Source organism: Aedes aegypti, chromosome 2 (genome assembly GCF_002204515.2).
Source record: "Aedes aegypti strain LVP_AGWG chromosome 2, AaegL5.0 Primary Assembly, whole genome shotgun sequence".
Classification (NCBI taxonomy): domain Eukaryota; kingdom Metazoa; phylum Arthropoda; class Insecta; order Diptera; family Culicidae; genus Aedes; species Aedes aegypti.
Window position 1 is genome coordinate 6,752,967 of NC_035108.1, and position 20,239 is coordinate 6,773,205.

The 20,239-nt window shown below is 35.4% G+C and overlaps 1 protein-coding gene across 1 annotated transcript in view; it reads left to right on the forward strand.

Annotated features, from left to right (window-relative positions):
• The window catches only part of LOC5576514 (circadian locomoter output cycles protein kaput), a 31,999-nt gene that overhangs the window by 3,813 nt on the left and 7,947 nt on the right, over positions 1 to 20,239 (forward strand). The window lies entirely within an intron of this gene.

Genomic DNA, 20,239 nt, shown 5'->3' on the forward strand with positions numbered 1-20,239 from the left:
ACAAAATTTTATTGAAATCTGTGAGGGTGCTGTCAGCTCGGAATACGATTTGGTGCGAAATGCGTCCTGTCAATTATGTGTATAACATGTCGACTTCTGTCATGTTTTGGAAATACTTACAACATTTTTTTAATTTTATTTTTTCTCGTAGGACATACAATTTATGTCACTTTCCACAAACATGCAAACATTAAAATTTTTACAGTGAAATGTTAACATCCTATGAGAAGTTTCGAAGTTTCAAATTGAAAAATCATCGTTCCAAGTCGATTGTTCGGAATATGTGTCTTGTTCGGAATGTGAGATAGAGCGGTACTAAAATTTTAAATAACACAGCGGAACAAAAATAACTTCCTTAGCCGTGTGGTTAGAGTCCGCGGCAACAAAGCAAAGTCATGCTGAAGGTGTCTGGGTTCGATTCCCGGTCGGTCCAGGATCTTTTCGCAATGGAAATTTCCTTGACTGTCGCAGTGAGGACGTAAATGCCAAGAATAAGGAGAAGAATGCAAAATAGGACTTAAACTTTTGTAGCACTCATCATTTGATTGAAGTTTCCCGTTTTAATATTTAATCGAATTTTTGAACATGCTGGCAGTCTCCATACCCAATGGATCATTAAAATAACCAAAACGGCCGCTATTAAAAGCACAGATGGCACCACCGCAGTCTTGTGTGTTTGACAGTACAGCAATTTTGTCACAATGTTAAATCCCATATACGGTGGTGCCGCTGTTTTGATGCGGTGAGTGCCGAAAGAGTGACCTTCAATGATCCATTGTTGTTACTTTTGTATCTAATCTAATCTAGTCAAAACGCTTGCACAGCCACTATATAAAAGTATATATTCTGGTATTTTCTTGTGAGTGTTGATATTTGCATAATATCAGCGATATGATACAAAAATTAAAATGGCCAGGCTTTCTTTGCAGACTTTGGGGTTGAAGAAAATTAAAAAAAGCCTGACGACTGACAATTCAAGGAAGGAAGAAACGGGGACAACCGTATCAACCGTTCCAATTCAGGGTTATAGTTAAAATCGTTGGGAGTGGCCTTGCTAAGAAAGTTAATGCACACTCCATTGTTGTTCTCCTGGCTCTAGAGTAGAGGGTCTTGTTTCCCGGACTCGAAAAAATCCCGGGATTCGGGATTTTATTTTTGAAAATCCCGGGATTTCCCGGGATCCCGGGACAAAAATCAAATGCTTCCAAAATGACTATAGAACAGTCAGAGCGGGTTTTGAAGCAATGTTTAATTTTATAGAGTAGTTTTATAATACCCGAACATATTTTTGAACGTAAAGTTGAATTATTTTAAGAAAAAAAAAACAATACAATTTTAGATTTCATTCATCAAAATTTCACCTATCTGCTATCGAAGTTAATTTGAAACAAAAATAAATCGTGATGTATAAGGTATAAGTGTAGATAATACCAATCACTCTCAAATTTTACCAGGAAATCTTTTAAAATTGACTCTCATTGTTGTGTCATATGGAATCTTCATACTTTTAAATGATTGGCATAACAGCAATGTTAGACGTTAGAGCCACGTTAGACCAGGAAAAGTGCAAGGTACACCGGGAAAATTGAAACGGTTACAGGAAGATAAAACAAAAATAAACCACCAAACCAATTGTTGACAAATGGAACAAACCTGTTATAGTTTATTGAAAACTACGTAACTAACATACCAGAGAAACACAAGTTTAAGCATAAGTGGCCTTAAATAAAAACTCTTAGAAAGTAAGCTGAATGCAATAACTGAAATATATGTTTTCATAACCAGTCACAAAAAGACATGTTTTTGCTTGTTTTGTGCCATTATTTATAAAAAAGACAACAGCATTTCTCGATTACTTTTTCAAATCGACGTAAGTAACTTTCATACGGTTTTGAGAAAACTAATTGAGAAGAATCATAACCTGTCTTCTAAAACTGTTTTAAAATGAATCACCTTTTTAACATTTTTTCGCCGTGTACATCGCTCAAATTTTGCATACAATCAGATCGCGTTCAAAAACTAGGTAGTTTATATTATTTCCAACAAAAATAATTATAACAAAATGATAAGCCGTTTCACACAGTTACTTTCGACGTTTTTCTACCAGTGTAAAATCGGCTCAAGTAGTGTTTTGTTTTGATTCGTGGTTAAGTCACTTTGTCTCTCCATACAGCGGGGCGGCGAAAGTAGTGGTTAGGTTGCGAAAGTTGAAAATCTTACTTTCGTCGTTTTGTAAATCCGAAAATTAAACGTTCTAAAAGAGAATAATCGAGTTATTTCAGAGCAAAACGTGTAGAATTTCGTCTGCGAAACACGTAGGATCGATAAAGTAAGTTTGTACACTTTTTTGACTTGAGTCTATATGAATAAGTTTTCGAGATTTTCTAGTTAAACATGCAATTTCGGGAAATCCCGGGATTTTCGAAAATATCCCGGGATTCGAGATTTTTTAGAGCCCGGGATTTCCCGGGATTTTTGTCCCGGGATTCCCGGGACAAGACCCTCTACTCTAGAGCCTAGGTTTAAGCGCCTTTGCTCGCTCTCTGCAACGAGTTATTTTGCCCCTTCTCCCCTATACAAGATCCGAAACAGTTTTCCATAGATTTAAACCTATTTGTGCAGGATATTGAACATTATATCACAAATAATAGTATATAAGGTCGATACAAAAATAAATTGGGAATATAAAGAATATGAATACATGATATATTTAACAAAATATGAGACCATGTGTACAATTTCATCAAAATTAAATATTGGGTATTAAAAACAATCTCACCAGAATTCAGTAGTGTACCAAAGTTTGATGTTTTTGTACCCCTGGATCGTGGATCTCGCTTTTACCGCTAACGATTACATGTTGCGCTTGAAGCAATCAATGGTAGCTGTTCGGTGGTTCGGTGGCAACATTTTCTGTTTCTGGGAACCTTGAGCTATTGATGCATTGTACCGTGAGATGTGTATGTCTCCGGACTCCAGTACATTGGACTTCTTGTTCGTCTATTCACAATCCAAAGCCACTTCCTCCAGCTGAACTCGGACTCATACATTTACCGAAGTTCACCATTATCGGAAACATCAGTAACACTGGGCTTGAAAAACCTTCACAATAACATCAATACGCACTACTGCTTGATACATACACTTAAGTTTTCTACTTTAAACATAATTTAATATTCAAATCACTAAATCCTTTGTTGTTACTTTTATATGGCCAAATACAATAATTTTACAATTCATCAAAAACTACTATTTTAGTAACGAAAATATTACAAACTTCGTTGATTCTTATTTTTCAGTGACTCAAAAATGTTATGATCGTTCCAAGAAAATAAAAAAAAACAATTTTATTTAGCGGAAAATCCCCAAAACCGCATTTACTTTGAAATTGGTTAAAATGGACAAATTGTAGTATAGTTTGTGAAAAAGTTGCACGTCTTCTCGGTGAGAATCGAACTCATGACTCCCTGTTTACTAGATAGGGCGCGTTATCCCTACACCATCAGGGGCGTCCATGACAGAAGTTAACCTGAATTCGATTTCAACCTAATAATCACGTGGTTCTCTTCCGCAAAGCAAACCTCTCGCGTAGGCATTGCATTTACATAGAAGCGTTGTATTTGGACGGGCATCTGATTCTTCCGAAAAAGGTGGTCCTGCCATAGATGAATGCCGTCTGAGCTTTTGGTATGATGGATTCCATATCAAATCTGTCAATCACAGAACTCGACCATCTTCGATTTGCAGTAAATTTTGCACATGTTTTTGTTATGGTAGAATAAAAAAGGCGTTTTGGCATGCATTTTTTTTCGTAAAGTATTACATCCGAAACTATAGGTTTTATTGGAAAACGTTCTATGGAGAAGTTGTAGTGAACTGAACTGCATTTACATTTATAAATCGCCAATAACCATATAAAAGCCTATTTTATTATACATTCAATTATTGTTTTCATTAAACTCGAAATAAAAATAAATAAATAAATGGCTACTTTTAGAGAAGTGATCGTGATAACCTTTGTGGTTTAGAATAATTTAAGAATTCTTATTTGATCATAAAAACGTATTTGTTTTAACAAAAACCTAAAATTAAAAAATCGAGTTTTTCGCGAAGCCCAAGGAAGACAGTTCGTTTTGCGCGCGACTTCGATGTGATTAAATATGTACATCAGCTTGTGCGTTTGGTATTGATGGAGTTGAAAATAGTTTGTGGCTGCTTAGTCAAGGATGGATTAGAAATTCATGAGCTCGATTTATGCTTTTTCTTTCTTTTTTTTGAACGAGTTAGATGTGATGACATTACTTTTTTTAAATGAGAAAAATATGATAACACATGCTTCCGTCCTGACAACGGTCAGAATGTTGCGTTTATGTAGTTATTCAGCAAATTTTAAATGGTTCTTCACTCCAAGTGTCGGCAATAATTTTCTTCCATTTGATTTTTTTTTCGAATTTACTAAAAATATTATATTTACTAGCATGTTTATGTTTCACAAATGATTGCTTATCATGGTCTAATCACTTATCAAAGTGATCTTGTGACCCAACGATCCTCCCCCCTAATAAACATCCCTTCGAGTAACCTTTGTGGAGATGCAGAGTTAAACACGGTCTTCAGATATCAAAGGTTACGCACTAATATTCCTTCCCCTAATCCCACTTGATTGCAAAAACGTGACTTGCGCCGTTATTGACCGTGTATAAATAGAGGCACTGAACTACGCAGCTTAGCTTATGCTAAACCTAAGCTTGGCTAACAAAAATTTCGGAGCTTTTTTGTTTAAGCATGCACAAAGTAATAGGCCATTTTCAAAGGTTATTCTTTAGTCAAAATGATCTGTTTACCTGGAAGCCTTCCTTAACCGAGTGGTTAGAGTCCATGAGAGAAAAAAAAAAACACTTTAACACTTCACTTTTGCAAAAAAATAAAATACTAAAATCACTAGTAAGGCGAACAAATAGCAAAGCCATGCTGAAGTTGTCCTGGTTCGATTCCCGGTCGGTCCAGGATCTTTTCGTAATGTAATATGAGTGAAAGTCATCTTGAAAATATGTGCTTTTCATGGTTGGAGAATATGATACAGTAAGCGCATTTTCAAATTCTTATATCAAAGATGCACGCAGCCTCCTTAAATAAAGCAAATAATAATAAAATGGGCCATACTGAAAGACTATTGCAACGATTGCTTCAGCACTGCTCTACCACCCGAGCAGCAGCAAATTGCTATAGAATACCAAAGTAAGGTATTGCATACCAGATTATTCTCAATACTTACAACCTGAATAAGGGGTGAAGCTTTACATGAAAGGTTAAATATATCAAATAATATCTCAAGCATCTCAATTCTACCAGTACCAAAAAATGAAGAAGAAATTTTTCAATAGTAGTTTAATACCTCAATAGCTGCTGAATACTTCGATGAGGTGTTTTTAATTATACTAAACAATATTTTCAATACCGGTAGTGCTTCGTGAAGCCCAAGCAGGACAGTTCGGTTTTGCGTCGTAGATAGATTTAGCTCACGGTTTCGCGCATGTTTTCGTCGCCGGAGATTTTTTTTTTCTGTTTTGGAGCGTCTTGCTGGGTAGTGCTTCGTGAAGCCCAAGCAGGACAGTTTTTACATTCAGAAATGGAATAGTGAAAAGTGAAAAATGAAAAAGTGATTTGTTTGATTTGTGTCCTCAGTACTGTTGGTTTTTGGCTGCCCTAAGTTCACCGAACCATCCGGAAGTGACAGGCAGCACATAATTTTAGAGAATCAATCCGGTGAGTTTGTTCCAGTATGATACTTTTTCTTTTGTGAGCCTTCCGGATCGTTTTTGTCCGCGTCGTGGAACTTCTGATCGTTTCTTGAACGGAAAATGTTATTTTCGGAGTTTGATAATTATGTTCAGATTGCGCATTCTGTCCGGGCGGGTGTTACGCAACTAACAATCGGTTGTGGATGCTTTTTAACCGTTCGATGACCCTGGAGGGATCGATTCTGCTTTTCGTATAATTTTGAGCAGAAAAACCGACTGTGTTATCCTAGAGTGTTTAGTTCGAACGCGCTTCCTTTCGTTTTTCGATTATCTAAAGATACAGTACCACCCAATACAGTATTTCAATACGCGTGATTTTTTTTTTTTTTTACGCGTATCGTTATTTTATACAATCCGATGACCCTGGAGGGATCGGTTTTGCTTTTTACTGGTTATTGAGCAAAAATATTACTGCACAACCGACAAGCATTTCGCGAAATACTATTTATACTATAAATAAGCTATTGTTTTCTCTTTTGATTGCCGGCATTCAAAAGATTAACTTGAAAACGCTTAAACAACAAATATTTATGGTCTATCGCCAGCTTTCTAGGCGAATCCTGACAATATACCTTCCCCAACCTCCAACTCCGTAGCACTTATGAGGGTGTCGCTGAGTCGGTGGCCTCTCATTAAGTAAGTGCTACATCAACATTTCCTTCCCCTATCCCAAGTTACGGTAAAGATGGGCGTGGCCGGGAATAGCGATATTCATGCTTTTAGTATTCTTGTTTATGATTTGAACAAGGTATACTCCCCTGCCTTGTTCTTGAAAGTAGTCAGGATGAGATTATTGAAAAGAAACATGAATGTTGCTAGTATCCAATCTACGAAGTATACCGTAACTACGCTAACGCTAACGCTAACGCTAACTAAACAATATTTTCAATACCATAATAACACCACAATAAGATGTTAACTACTGAACAACACCTATTTATGGTATGCATAGATACGTGCCAGTTATTCGTTCCTGCTCGGGCATTGATCACCTTGGGAACGCACCGAACAGCCGGCAATATTGATTCCTTTGTCACGAGCTGCTTTTCCCCGATTCTGACCGACCCGACTGGCAAAACAGGAGAAAGGGCATGCCTATTTCGTAACCGTCGTCATATTTTCCAACGATTCCCTTCCTATCCGGTCCTAGCCTAGCCAATAACGGCTTCGTCTCCACGCTTCGCATACTCTTCGGACTGGAAATGATTGAGCTGTCGTCTCGTGCTCCGAGTGGAGTTGGTATTTATGTTTTACCTGTAAGTGATATGAATAAATATGGTACGATTGTCTGTGGGGCGGATGTCGATGGGATAAGCAAACAATACAAGCTGACTGGGTTGGGAAAATCACCCTGTTGCTTTACTAGCTGTGATATTCATGCCAATGAGCAGGATGCTAACGATGTGAAGAATGGGAAAGAGTTTTTATGTTGAGTGACCATCCAACATCATTAATCGTCATGGGGAGGGGAGAGCGTTAAGATGAGTGAGTTCGATTATATTCCGTTGCTTTAAAAATTTCTTGGAAGGTTACATGATTTTTTGAAAGTCTTTTCGTATTCTAACCCAAAGAGTTCAGCATTAGGGTGGTTCAAAATATTGTTTCTATTCTACACCACTCGATTTTGGTTTAAATACTGCCTCCCTAAATTTGAGCTCATTTGGAAGAAAACTGAGACTGAACATGCTTCTTGAAGTTTGTATGGAAAAACCAACTATGTCTTTGAGGGCTAGAACTATGCTGATACCGTTAAATATATTTATCAGCCACAACTTCGTAGAAGACTGTTTTCAAACCGCAAATCGCAGTTTGCGCAGTTCGGTCATCTATTTACCGAAACTTCTACAGTTGACCGTTCGGTAGGCTTAATTTCGATGCGATAGCTGATAAACGAATGCTCGGTAATCCATTACCGAATATCTGTAATTTCTACCCCCAGGGTTTTGTCTTATGATCCTCAGCATGAAAAACAACAAAATAGGCGAAAATAAGCAAACGCATTATTTATTATCGTAGGCATAACGAACCTTATTACTATTTCTCACAAGTTGCGTGTCAATCGGATGTTCAAAATACACAGCAATGAAACATTTTGGCAGATTTGTTTTACCCTTGGTTTTTTCGAACGTCCAGACGATGCTTCTCACTCACAACGCAAATTCGGTGAACCGCATGAAATAAGCGATCATTGACGGAAGAACTGCAAAAACAGTATTTGTTAATTTGTGAGACAATTAGAGGTTATCTTTCACTACCCTTTATCAAAATTACATTAGCGCAAACTTTGAAAAAGAAATAGGATACGTTTTTGGTCTGGCTCTTCAAAACGAACATTGCTCTGCAATACTACAGAAAAATAAATTATAGTTTGAGATTGGTTACCGAAATATTAGCTAAATATTTCACGGTTTTTTGCATTATTAACTTTTTCAGTATCAAAATGAGTACGGGATGGTGCCAGGTTACTCATGGCACCTCGAGGTTAGTGGTCACAGTTTACAAAGGAAGAACATGGTAAGGATTGGGTTTGGCAGGCCCGAATCAGGGGGGTGTCACCGAGGAAAATTCCCCAGGCTCCCCGAGAAGTGAAAAGAGTAAAACACAATTCAATTCATTATTTTTTCATTACCTAATAATTTTATATTTTAAATACAAATCCGATTCCTAATAGATATACGAGATAAGTAGTAAATTTCATACGATTTTTATCTGCATTTTTCAGTTTAAATGAAAATCTCTCTATTTACATACTAAAGACAGCCATCAAGGTTATATAAATCATTTCAAAACTCTTCCCGGATTAATATAAAGCAAACTGTCATAGCTTTCTGGCAAAAATACTGTCAAAGTTACAGTGCTCTATGTCCTGCAACTTTTACTAAAAGCTTAAAATTTTCCATAATTTTGGCCCAAATGTACATAATTTAAATACAATATTTTACCAGATTCAATATTTCACCCGATACCTGAATTACTATTGTCAACCCCTTTTCGTTGCCACCATTTCGAAACTAAATATTCTCCGGATCTTTTTAAACCCGCTTCAAGAAACTATGAATATGCATAACTTAGGCACGAAAAAATACATTTTCGCTGAATGCGCAATAAAATAAAATAGGTAATTGATTTGATTATTGCTTCATTAATAACTGCAAAAAATAATCAATTGGCATAGAAAGCTCTTAGTTAATAACTGTGCTCATAAGAACACTAAGCTGAAAGAAGAAATAACACTAAACTTTGTTATGCTTAGCGTTTCTCGCATGTTTTGTACCAAAGGCCCCTGCCAAGAGATCTGACTGACCTGTGCATATACAGTTGTGTTCAGAATAATAGTAGTGAAAGCCGGTTTTCATACAAAATGCTCAACTTTGACATGCTGTAACTATGTTTCCATATGAGCAATCGGCATGATATTTTGGCAGTGAACTATAAATATACTCAATATTATCATCACAAGATTTCAAAATTTTCACACTACCGGCTAAAAAGTTAAGCACCTTGTGAAATCGCTCAAAATAATAGTAGTTTTAATAATTTAAATATCTGCTATATTTTGAGTTTTTGAATTTTTCTTCATTCGTCGTTTCAACCATTTCCACCCAAGATACAAATGTATAAACAAGCCAATTTTTTATAAAATTGTTGCTGAACAAAAATTTACATAAGAAAAACTACTATTATTTTGAGCGATTTCACCTGGTGCTTAACTTTTTAGCCGGTAGTGTGAAAATTTTCAAATCTTGTGATAATGAAATTGAGTATATTTGTAGTTCACTGCCAAAATTTCATGCCGATTGATCAAATGGAAACTAAGTTACAGCATGCCAAAGTTGAGCATTTTGTATGAAAATCGGCTTTCACTACTATTTTTCTGAATACAACTGTATCTGCTCTCTTGAATAATTTTAATTAAAGTCCATGATATTCAAAGCTCGTTATTCTACTGAAAAATACTGATTTGTTTTCAATTTCTATAATGCTTGGAAACAATCTACTTCATTATCTTCATTTGAAAAGTATTCTAAGGATTTGGAGTTAATTTTGTACTTGAATTGAAATGTTTTTTAATATCTGCTAAACGCCCTGAAGTATACAATGTCCTTATGGTTGTTCATGCTGAAATCTTGATCGATCGGTGTTAGCACACTAGCTACGTGCCTCGAATTCAAGAACTACAATAACCTTAAGCTATAGTGAATTACAATTTATAATACGTTCCCATAGTTAAAATTTCATCTACTGTAATCATCATAAGCCTACACTAAATTGTAAGTACATCCATCATGTGAACTAATAAAAAGATGCTAATAAGAAAAATATTTAAGCTTGAGCTGATCTGGAACTCTGTTCAACTGCTAAAAGAAATGTAGCTACTTGTTGTTTTAGCAATCGCAGTCAATTCCTTTCCAATGAATTTAAAAATTATTTAAGAAAATATTGCTTAACCCGTGTAGGCCTGAGTGAAAGCAAAAATACTAAAACCCTCACCGCTTAGCGAATACAGTCACCCCACGCAGTTGAATCACCCACAATTTATGAATCAGCTGATTTAAAAAGACAAAATTATTATCAAACTTAGCACAAAACATCATAGAATCATTTTTACTGATAAGCAACACATAGTGTTCAGCCATTTCAAGGCTTTTTATCTCAATAACACAGCTCTTGATCGCGGTATGAACCAACAATACTACTAAATTCTTTTTGTAGCTATTTGGGCTGCATTTTTGGTCAACTTTGTAAGCCGTATGCCTATTGACGCCTAGCTAGAAATGACGTTTTAAAGTTTGGTTCAAATATGTTTTGTGAGAGAATGAGCCCCAGACAACATTTATATATTCAATAAACATAGCTATGAGAGATAAATGCGTATTTATACGGGTTTGGCTGAGATTTTTGAGTAAAATACTTGATTAATAAATTGTGGAAAATATACACACCAGTCACAATTTATGAGTCAGCATTCAAACTACTAGTACTTAGTATTTTTAAAAATGATTTTTAGTTTCAAATAATTTCCAATGTAAAGTTTTGTTACGGGAGAGCAAAAGTGGTTTGGGACCGTTCATAAACTACGCAAATTTATTTTATTTTGTGGAAAAGGAATCTGAACATACCGTAATCCGGGGTAACATTGATCAGCGGGGTAACATTGATAGGAACGACTCCTCTCATGAAAGGTTCGATTCAACATTTATTGATGGAATATTTTCAAAACATGAATGGTGCTTCGTTCTTTTAAATTCATAGGGTAATAACAATTATGGTTTTTGCGAAAAGTAACACGAAAAATTTTTTACTTTTTGAAACAATGATTTCTATCAAATTCTATGCTACCAAAGATTCGTGTCTCACATGAGATCTGCAAACAAAACGGTCAAAGAAATTGCGGTTTTTACTCAAAATAGCATCGCCGTAGTCAAAACTCTCATAAGTATGTTCAACTATGCTAAATTAATGAATTACTATAATGAATGCTGAATTTCCTTAGGAAATTGCCTTTAGGCGTATTTCACATCTCAAGGAGTTTTTAATTTAAAAATTACTAAAAAAATAAAGGACTTGTAAGAGTTTGGACTTCATATTCGGCTTTACTCGGCATTTTGAATATTACCGATCATATTTTAGATGGGTGATTAATGTTACCCGATATCAGCAAAAGCAAAAACACGTGCTTTAAATGTTTCAAAGAACAAATTACAGTATACTTTTACGAATAATTGGTGCCAGTACTTGTTTCAAAAATATAAAGTTTAATACATCTGCATTTTCAAATGAAATATTTAAGAAATATCAAAAAAACTGATCAATGTTTCCCCGGATTACAGTGTTTATGAATTTCCATGATTTTGGAAATAAACAAATTCATATATCAATATCGATTGTTCGTCAGTTTTTATGATAACTTATGTTGCACGTTGTTTCTTTAAATTAACCCGCAGGCTGAATTGTTGTCCCTTCTATCAGATACATGGAGAAATAAAAGGTATTCACACTTTTGAAAATCAAAAAAATAGAGTTCATGGAGTATCGTTTTTTTCACGTGCGTAATGTGCCACCATATCATCGCCATGTAACATAAGAATCCTCAGTGAAGGTAGTCGAAGAGTCAAGCATTTACGAGTTCTGTCATCTAGATCTTATGATTGTGTAATTACACTACCTGCCATCATCCTCCAAATAAACATGCGTCAGAATAAATCCACAAATTCAATATTCACAAGGCCCGCTCAGTAGCAAAACAAAAAATCAAGCAATGTCATGCAGATTCTTGAAATACTTTCTTCCGGTTCACCCCCGGATGTAATTAATGTTGTCCAAAGAGATGTTCTTGCAAACATATGAACTACATATTGCATTTAATTGCAACATAATTGAAAGTAAATAACTGATTCATAAATCGTGTTCATATTGATTAATATTTGTGGACAACTTTTTAGCCGATTCATAAATTGTGGTTTCAGACCATGTTCAAATAAATGAAGATTTCAAATGTTTTCAACAATTTCAATGACAACATTGTGCATGAACTGCAAGTATATATCCTACTTTTCCATTCGGCATTGATTTCATAAAAAAATATTGTTTATTTCGCTCTCTATAATTTTTCAAATTTAAGCAGAGCCTTAAATGATTCATAACTGTGGGACCAGTGTACTAAACGGATTCAAATAGTTTTTTGTCAGTATACTGGCCCACATATTTAGTTTCTAGAATTGGTTGGAGGAACTAGGGAATACTTCTATGGCCGGAGTTATTGCGATGGGTCACTGGGTCAAGGCTCAGGCTTATACGGGTTAAATTCAGAGTGATAGTCCACAAGGCAACCTAATAATCAACTTAAATATTGAAGAGCACAGATTTTATCATCTAGAATATCTACAAAACTTTTGACTATGACCTGAAAAAAGTAAACGCCCTTCTCAATAGGTAGAACATTATTTTCTATAATAAACAAGACAATTTTTATATTTCTTTTATATCATTTTAAATGGAGTTTCCTTTAAAAAAAATCACTTATTACCATATTACTGAAGGCAGTCTAGATGAGACTATCATGGGCAAGAGCATTGATGACGGTTCAGTAGTTGCTACTTCGTGATTGACTACATAAAATTTTGGCCTATTTGGTATGAAAATCCGAAAACCCGCAAAGAATTCCTGTAGGTTGAAAATTAGTGTTTTGGCCCTATTTACACACATTTTTCTGAAAACAAAATATGTCGACACCTCTGGTGATGAATCATTTAAAAAGTTTGTAAATAAAATGTAGCACATATTCGTTTAGTAAGTGAATCAATACATGGATCATGAATCGAAATAGTTTCCTATCAATTTGCGAAGGAAACGTAAACGTAAACTTCTTGTGTGAAACCATTCATTTTTTATTGTAATTACGATGTAATTATGGCTTTCGGGGTTCGGTGCGGATTCAATTCAGGGGCCCTTTAAGGCTCAAGAATCCATTATTCAATCATTAGCAATCATCATAAATTAAAAACCAGTTTTTTCGTTCAAATTCAAAGCAATCCACATGAAAATCTATCATTGCATTACAGATAGCAAGTGCAATGCAATGATAGATTTTCTTAAATATTGGTTCAATTTTCAGCAAAAAAAAACTGGTTTTAAAAATTCGTAGAACAATGATGGTTATTTTCCTCTTAAAATACAATTGTCATGTAACTAGAGTTACATATTTCTCAGGAGCACATAAATGTACTGACGAGCCTCCAACTAAACCGTCTCTCAGCTCATCGGAATCCTAGTGTGCTGCGCTAGACGGAGGCTCACGAAAATTCTAAAAGCGCGCGCTAGGTGATGTGCTCTCGGGGAGACTCGTCTCATGCGCTGCTCGGCGCCAGTCTTCAAAGATCATCATTGCTGCACAGATATTTTGAAAAGCATGCTTTGAAAATATCAATGCTTCACGTAGGATTCGCGCCTTTTCAATTCAATTGCTCCTGTGCTCACTTGATCAAAAATAATGCATCATTGCATTGATTTAAATCATTTCAACGCAAACTGCATACTCTAGACCTCGGATTGCCAGCCTTGGTAAGCATAAAAATAACCCCTTGCAAAAAAATGGTTTTCAACAAGCTTTCATTTGGAACTTCTTGGTTCACCTTTCGAAAAATCCATCTAAAGAGCTATGTAAAGAGTATCGTGAATAAATAAAAGTGTTGTAGTTAAATGTACTTACCATGGGTGTAAACTTATAATAGGTATATGTGAGTAATATCATTCGTTTAAAGATTAGCTGTTTCTACGAAAAACCAGTTTAGTGTAAAAGGTCAGTCATATTTTCGCTAGATGAGGTCATTTATTTCGCCAGTATTCTGCTGGTACAGCAGTATTAGCTTATTATCACATAACTCAGAAACATATTTCCTATTGTCAAGAGACAATTTATATATTTAAAAACGTTGCAGGTAATCCGGGCATAACAGAACTTGCTTAACGAATACAATGGACTTAAGTAGGAAAAGTTTCGATTTGTTTGTTTAATTCAGAGTAAGAAAAGAACTTGATTTTTAGGCTGTCAATAATTTTAATTGCTTTGGTTTGGCACTCAGTCTTATGAAATTAGAAGAATTACATTGCGCCAGAACGCCGCACAATAGTAAATCGCTTTTTTTCTCTGATTTTATAAGACTGAATGCCAAACCAATGCAAATAAGGTTAGAATAGAGGCGCGTGTAACATGTTAAAACTTCTTTTTTCGTTATGGTAGAACTCTCCCAGGCAATACAAAGACATTTTTATTGTCATTAATCATGCGATAACATATTGTTAATTACTGAATTACAATGTTTCGAAGATCAGGGTCCATTCCATAAATCACATGCAGATTTGTAACGATAATCATACCGCCAACAGCGCTACAGAGTTGATGTTCCTGTTCGTAAATGACGCCAATGTAGTAAGAATACATATATGTTGATGAAACATCACATCATTTTCTTCGGGAAAGAGATTTTAAACTGATTGTGGCTAGAATAAAAAAAAGATTACATTAACATCTTCTTATGACTTTTGCAAATCAGCAAATTAGTTGATACTAAACAACAGCTTCAGGAGAATCCCTTTGTTCACACAAGATTGTTCACCATTTAGAGAAGCAGGGAAATTTTATTTATCAATTGGATAGCTACTAACACGCACTTTGTGACCTTGCAATGAAAACAAAAAATATGTTTGTTACCCTCCCTGCAGTGTAGTGCGCTAAGTCCAAGGAGCCACAAATGATGCAGTATTTTTGCCGAAATTATTGGAGCAAATCAAATCCTTGTTGGATTGGAAAATAAGGATCGTACATTCTCTTTCTCCTTGGTTTATGAATCAAAGCAACGAAATGCAAAGGCAATTTTGAAGACTGCTCGGCGCTACGGCTCGCCATCGGTATCCAATTTGTAAAAAAAACGGCTTAGTAACGATGAGCCTCTACAACTATTTTCGCCTCATTATGCAGGTGTCTAGATGGTCTACATGATATGGTCGAAGACTCGCAATCCAAGAGTTACAATTTCGATCCTCGTTGAAAACTTAGTAGTCACTTCAATGATTGCGCTGAATTTTAAACAGCACATGTGACGGAGCGCATGAATGAGACCGCAGTGAGACACATCTCAAGAAAAATGAGGGTGAGGCGCCTGAGAAAAATGTTCAGAGCGCCCGTGCGCTTGCAAGCAATGAGGCTCCTGCACTAGACCTGTGCGCCGAAATATTTTTAATTGGCGGCGGCGTGAGGGCATTTTTGTACCGGCGGCGGCGGCGTCATCGGCGTCACGCCGTTTACAAGCTTCGGCGGCGGCGACGGCGGCGTACAACGGCGTGGAGAAAATTGGACATCAAAATGTTTTAATTTATATTCTTTTTTCCGGCATTACGTACCTAATGGGATAGAGCCTACTTCTTAGCTTGTTTTTCTTCAAGCACTTTCACAATTGTGAACTGAGAGCTTTCTTTGCCATTTTCGTATTAGTGTTTCGTGTGGCTGTTTCGATGATACTTTATACCCAAGAAAGGCATGTACATTTCCTATACAAAAAATCCAGAACTGGCCGGGGACTGAACTCAGACTCCTTCGGCATGGCGGACATTGCCATTAGGCTAAGGAAGCCCTCCGGAATACTCTATGCCCTGAAATGTCGAGAAAATTAAAAAAAAATATATCTAGCGTTGAGATTCGAATTCACAACCCAACACCTAAGATCATACCGAAAATTTGAAATCGCGTTTAGCGCTAGATAAATTTGGGAACATGAATACAAACTACAATGAAAACTATGTAACAGTTTATGCACCATCACAATAATTTATATAATACAGCGATTGAAATTGATATCCCATATTAGCTTCTCTCGAATCTTTAAAAATCTCTGAAGAAATATTTGCAACAGACCCTAAAAAAACTTTATGATGAAAGTAATGTTGAAATCCTTTCAAAAAAATTATGGTGAAATCCTTTCAAGAAAACTTTTGAAAATAGTAGAAAATTCCTGAAACATTCCATGATGGGATATTAACCAAATAGACTTTAAAAAATCATTGATATTTATCTTCTGACAAAATCTAAAAATATTTCGTAGATGAATCCTTGAGAAAATAATTAAGAACCAGGAAAAATATTCGATGAATTAGAAAGAATCTCGGAAGAATATTTAGAGAAATTACCACAGAAAAATGTATATGATTTATTGAAAAACTAGTATAAGAAGAATGTTTGGAAATTTTTTGCTAGACTTTTGGGAGAACTCTTCGAAAAGTTTTTACACGAATGTTTGAAGAATTCTCAAAGTAATCATGTAAAAAAATCAAATTTAGGAGGAGCCTCTTCAGAGATACAAGAAAAAAATCTTATGAGCATCATTGTAAGTGCTACCGAAAGAGTTCTGAGATGAATCCTTAGTCCATATGTTGAAGAAAATCGTCGCAGAATCCCTAGAGATGTTTTGGACGAACCCTGAAGAAACGTATTGAGCATTTGCTGGTAGATCTTCAGGAGTATTACCTAAAGAAGTATAATTAAGTATCCATCCATGGTTTGAGTAGTTCTTGGAGTGGCTGTTAAATGAATATTTGGTTTAGTTAAAAAAAATGCAAACAAGATTTTTTATTAAATTTCCTGTTGAAAAAAAAACTTGAAGAATACTTGGAAAAACTATAAGAGAAAGTATTTTTAGAAGATTCACTTTTTTTGAAGGATTAATGTGGAGAAATTTATGAACTAGTGCATTATGATTATTTTTGAACAGATTTACATAGGCGATATTTGGCTAATGCACGTAAAAGATGAAGAAATTTGTGAATTAGCTGGAAACAATTCTGAAAAAAAATTGGTTTTTGATTTAATTTTTTGATATTACAGTATCCTGAAGAATTTACTAGATAATCCTGGAACAACCTTTAAAGTATTTTCCTTGAAAAAAAAAAATTTAGATGATCATTTGACGGATAAAGTCGAAGAAGTATTTTCGGTGGTATTCCAGGAGAAGTCGATGGAGAAGAACCATGTGAAAATTTATGGAGAAACTTGGATTTAATTTATGGAGATTCGATTGAGAATGTTCTGAATAAATTTCAAGAGTAATCCCTAACGGATTACATATTCGTTAATGCGATGAAGAAACGTAGGTAGCTTATATATATGTAATCCTTTGAGAAATTGCAGTTCGTTTCTAGAATTCTTGAAGAAATCCTTGCAATAATTTCTCGATGAATCTCTATGACAACGTTCGAAGTAATTACTAACGAAATTTCTGACGTGTTACTTATATAGATAAATGGAGGAATGAGTGCAGAAACATATGTAGAACTTCCGGAAGGGTTCTTTTTGTAGGTTGATAGAAGAATTCCTGCAAGATTTTGTTTAGGAGATCCCTGGATTATCTTTTATAACACGATTGTTTTCAAAAAAAAAGACAAGGGTAAATCTCTAAAGTAATTTATGAGAGAATATTTCAAAGAATTCTCACAGATCCTCGAAAAAAAAATCCGAGAAGGAATGGAGAAACAATCTCTAAACCGTTCCTCAAGAAACGACAGAGGAATCTTAGAAATATTAATATTTTTTTTAGGAAAAACTCACTGGAAGATTCCCTAAACAAACATTTGAGAGAAAATTTTGAAAAACTTCTTTGCAATAATTTCTGGGTATATACCTGCTTCAATTATTTGAGGAATATTTGAAAGACCTCCTATAAAGATTCCTTGGTAGTGTCTTAGAGGAACTCTTGGAAAAAATTCAACTGATGTTTATCGAGGATTCTTTTGAGATCCATTGAGTGGTTACTGACGCATTCTTAGAGTAATTGCTGGTCTTATAAACATTCTAAAGTAATATTTAAAAGAATTCGAACAAGTAACTCTGAAAGAGTTCAAGGAGAAATCCGTGTATGTATTCCAGGATAAATCCCTAAAGAATCTCTGAAAGGTTCCCAGATGGAGTTGATGAATTCCTGAAGTCCCTAGAGAAATACATAGAGGAATTGTTGGATAAATTCTCTGATGAATTTCTTTAAGAATCCCTATAGGAATTCCTTAAGCAACATTGAATTATTTTGTAGAGCATTTTTTAATTAAATTATCAAATTTTACAAGCCGAATTATTTATCGGCGTGAAAAAACAAAATCGGTGGCGAAGTGCTGATCGGCGTATGGCGCGCCGCCGATGCCTCATTCGGCGTCGGCGTAACGTAAAATGGATCGGCGGCGGCGGCGTGGCGCGGCGGCGCACAGGTCTATCCTGCACCTAAGCCTACAGCACGTGCACAGTAACCTTACATGTAATTAGTCAACAGGGCTGGTAGCGGCTAACTATTTTAAATATGAACTTACAGTCCTCCCCCATACAAAATGACACATTATTATTCTCCCGTTTCTCGATTATTCCAGAGAGTTTCCCAAACTTTTTCTACGCACGATCACGTCGCATCCCTTGTCGACTGCAACAGTGAAAAACTTGCGTCAATCCGTTCTCAAGTTATTTCGTAACATACAAACACCTCTCCATTTTTATTTATATAGATTTCCTGAAGTGAAATTCAGGTGTTTGCTTAAAGTTTATTTCAGTTAATAAAAATCTTTTCAGGAGTTCATTGAGTGATTCCTACACAAATTTCACAAGGAATTCCTTCCAGATTTTCTCTAAGGATACCTTGAAAAATACATCCAGGGATTTAGTATGCGTTTCTCAAGGATCTATTCCGGCCAGTGAATAAATTGTCACCCAACACGCAGCAACAAAGACATTGTCACCTCCTATTCTAGTTGCAACAATTTTATTCCGCAACATGAGTTTGTCATCACCTGAACAGAATATGACAAAGATCGATCACTACGTGCGCGGAGATTTTCTGAGCTTCGCATTGCAATTTTCGAGAACTTTCTCCGTGTTGGTAAACATTGACACATTATCAAACAGCATCCGTAAAACAAAATTGGTTTTGTGTTTAAAATTACTGATAAATCGCGAGTTGAAAAGGTTGCAATAATATTGCGCTCTGTGATTTTCATGACAATTCTGCTTTTAATTGTGTCCTTATCCGCAACAGTTGTGACAAACGGTTGTGAGCGAGCTTGCTTTGTTGTTTGTTTTTCGTCTATTTTGATGATAATTTGATTCACTGATCCCGGCACTCATCCAGCGATTGTTCCATAGATTTCAAACATAATTCGGGCAGTATTTTAAATTTCATTTCCTCATATTATCATTCAGAGTTTCTTTAATATTGCAACTAGAAATTATCGGAATATAATCTTGGAATATGTTTCCCAAGTTTCCTATGTAAAATTTTCTACAGAAGTTCTCAAGGTACTTATCCAGGATTTCCCTAAGAACATCTACAAGGAGTTGAAGAAGCTAAAATAATGGTAAAATAGATAATAAAATCATACTAGAGAGAAGTCTTTTAAAGTAAGAAGATTTATAATCTGGATTTATTCTAGACTCTTGAGAAAGTGTTGGATAAGTGTCCCGAAAAACTGATAAAGTAAATATTGGCCAATTTATTCAACCATACCCATAATCTACTGCAGGATTGTCTATAAAAGTCCCTGGTAAATCTTGAGTGGAGCTCTAGAAGGAATTACAGGAAGCATTGCTGTAGCATTTTGTGGTGTTAAACCTCGAGAGATGTTTAAGGAATCCCCTGTTTAATTTTTAGTAAAATTTCTGGAAGAGTTCCTATTAGATTTAGTGGAATAATCTTTGGTGGATTTCATGAAATAATTCTTGTGATAATCTTTGGGGTATTTTCTGAAGGAGAGGCTCTAGATTGTTGCAGACATTATTGTATTTCATGTGTTCTCACCAACATGTAAAATTAATTGAACAGGAATTTTAATTGAAGCTGCTTGACTAACATGTAAATGTTGCAGTCATTAAATCACGTAGGTATATATTTATGTGCCAAATATGTGCATGAAAA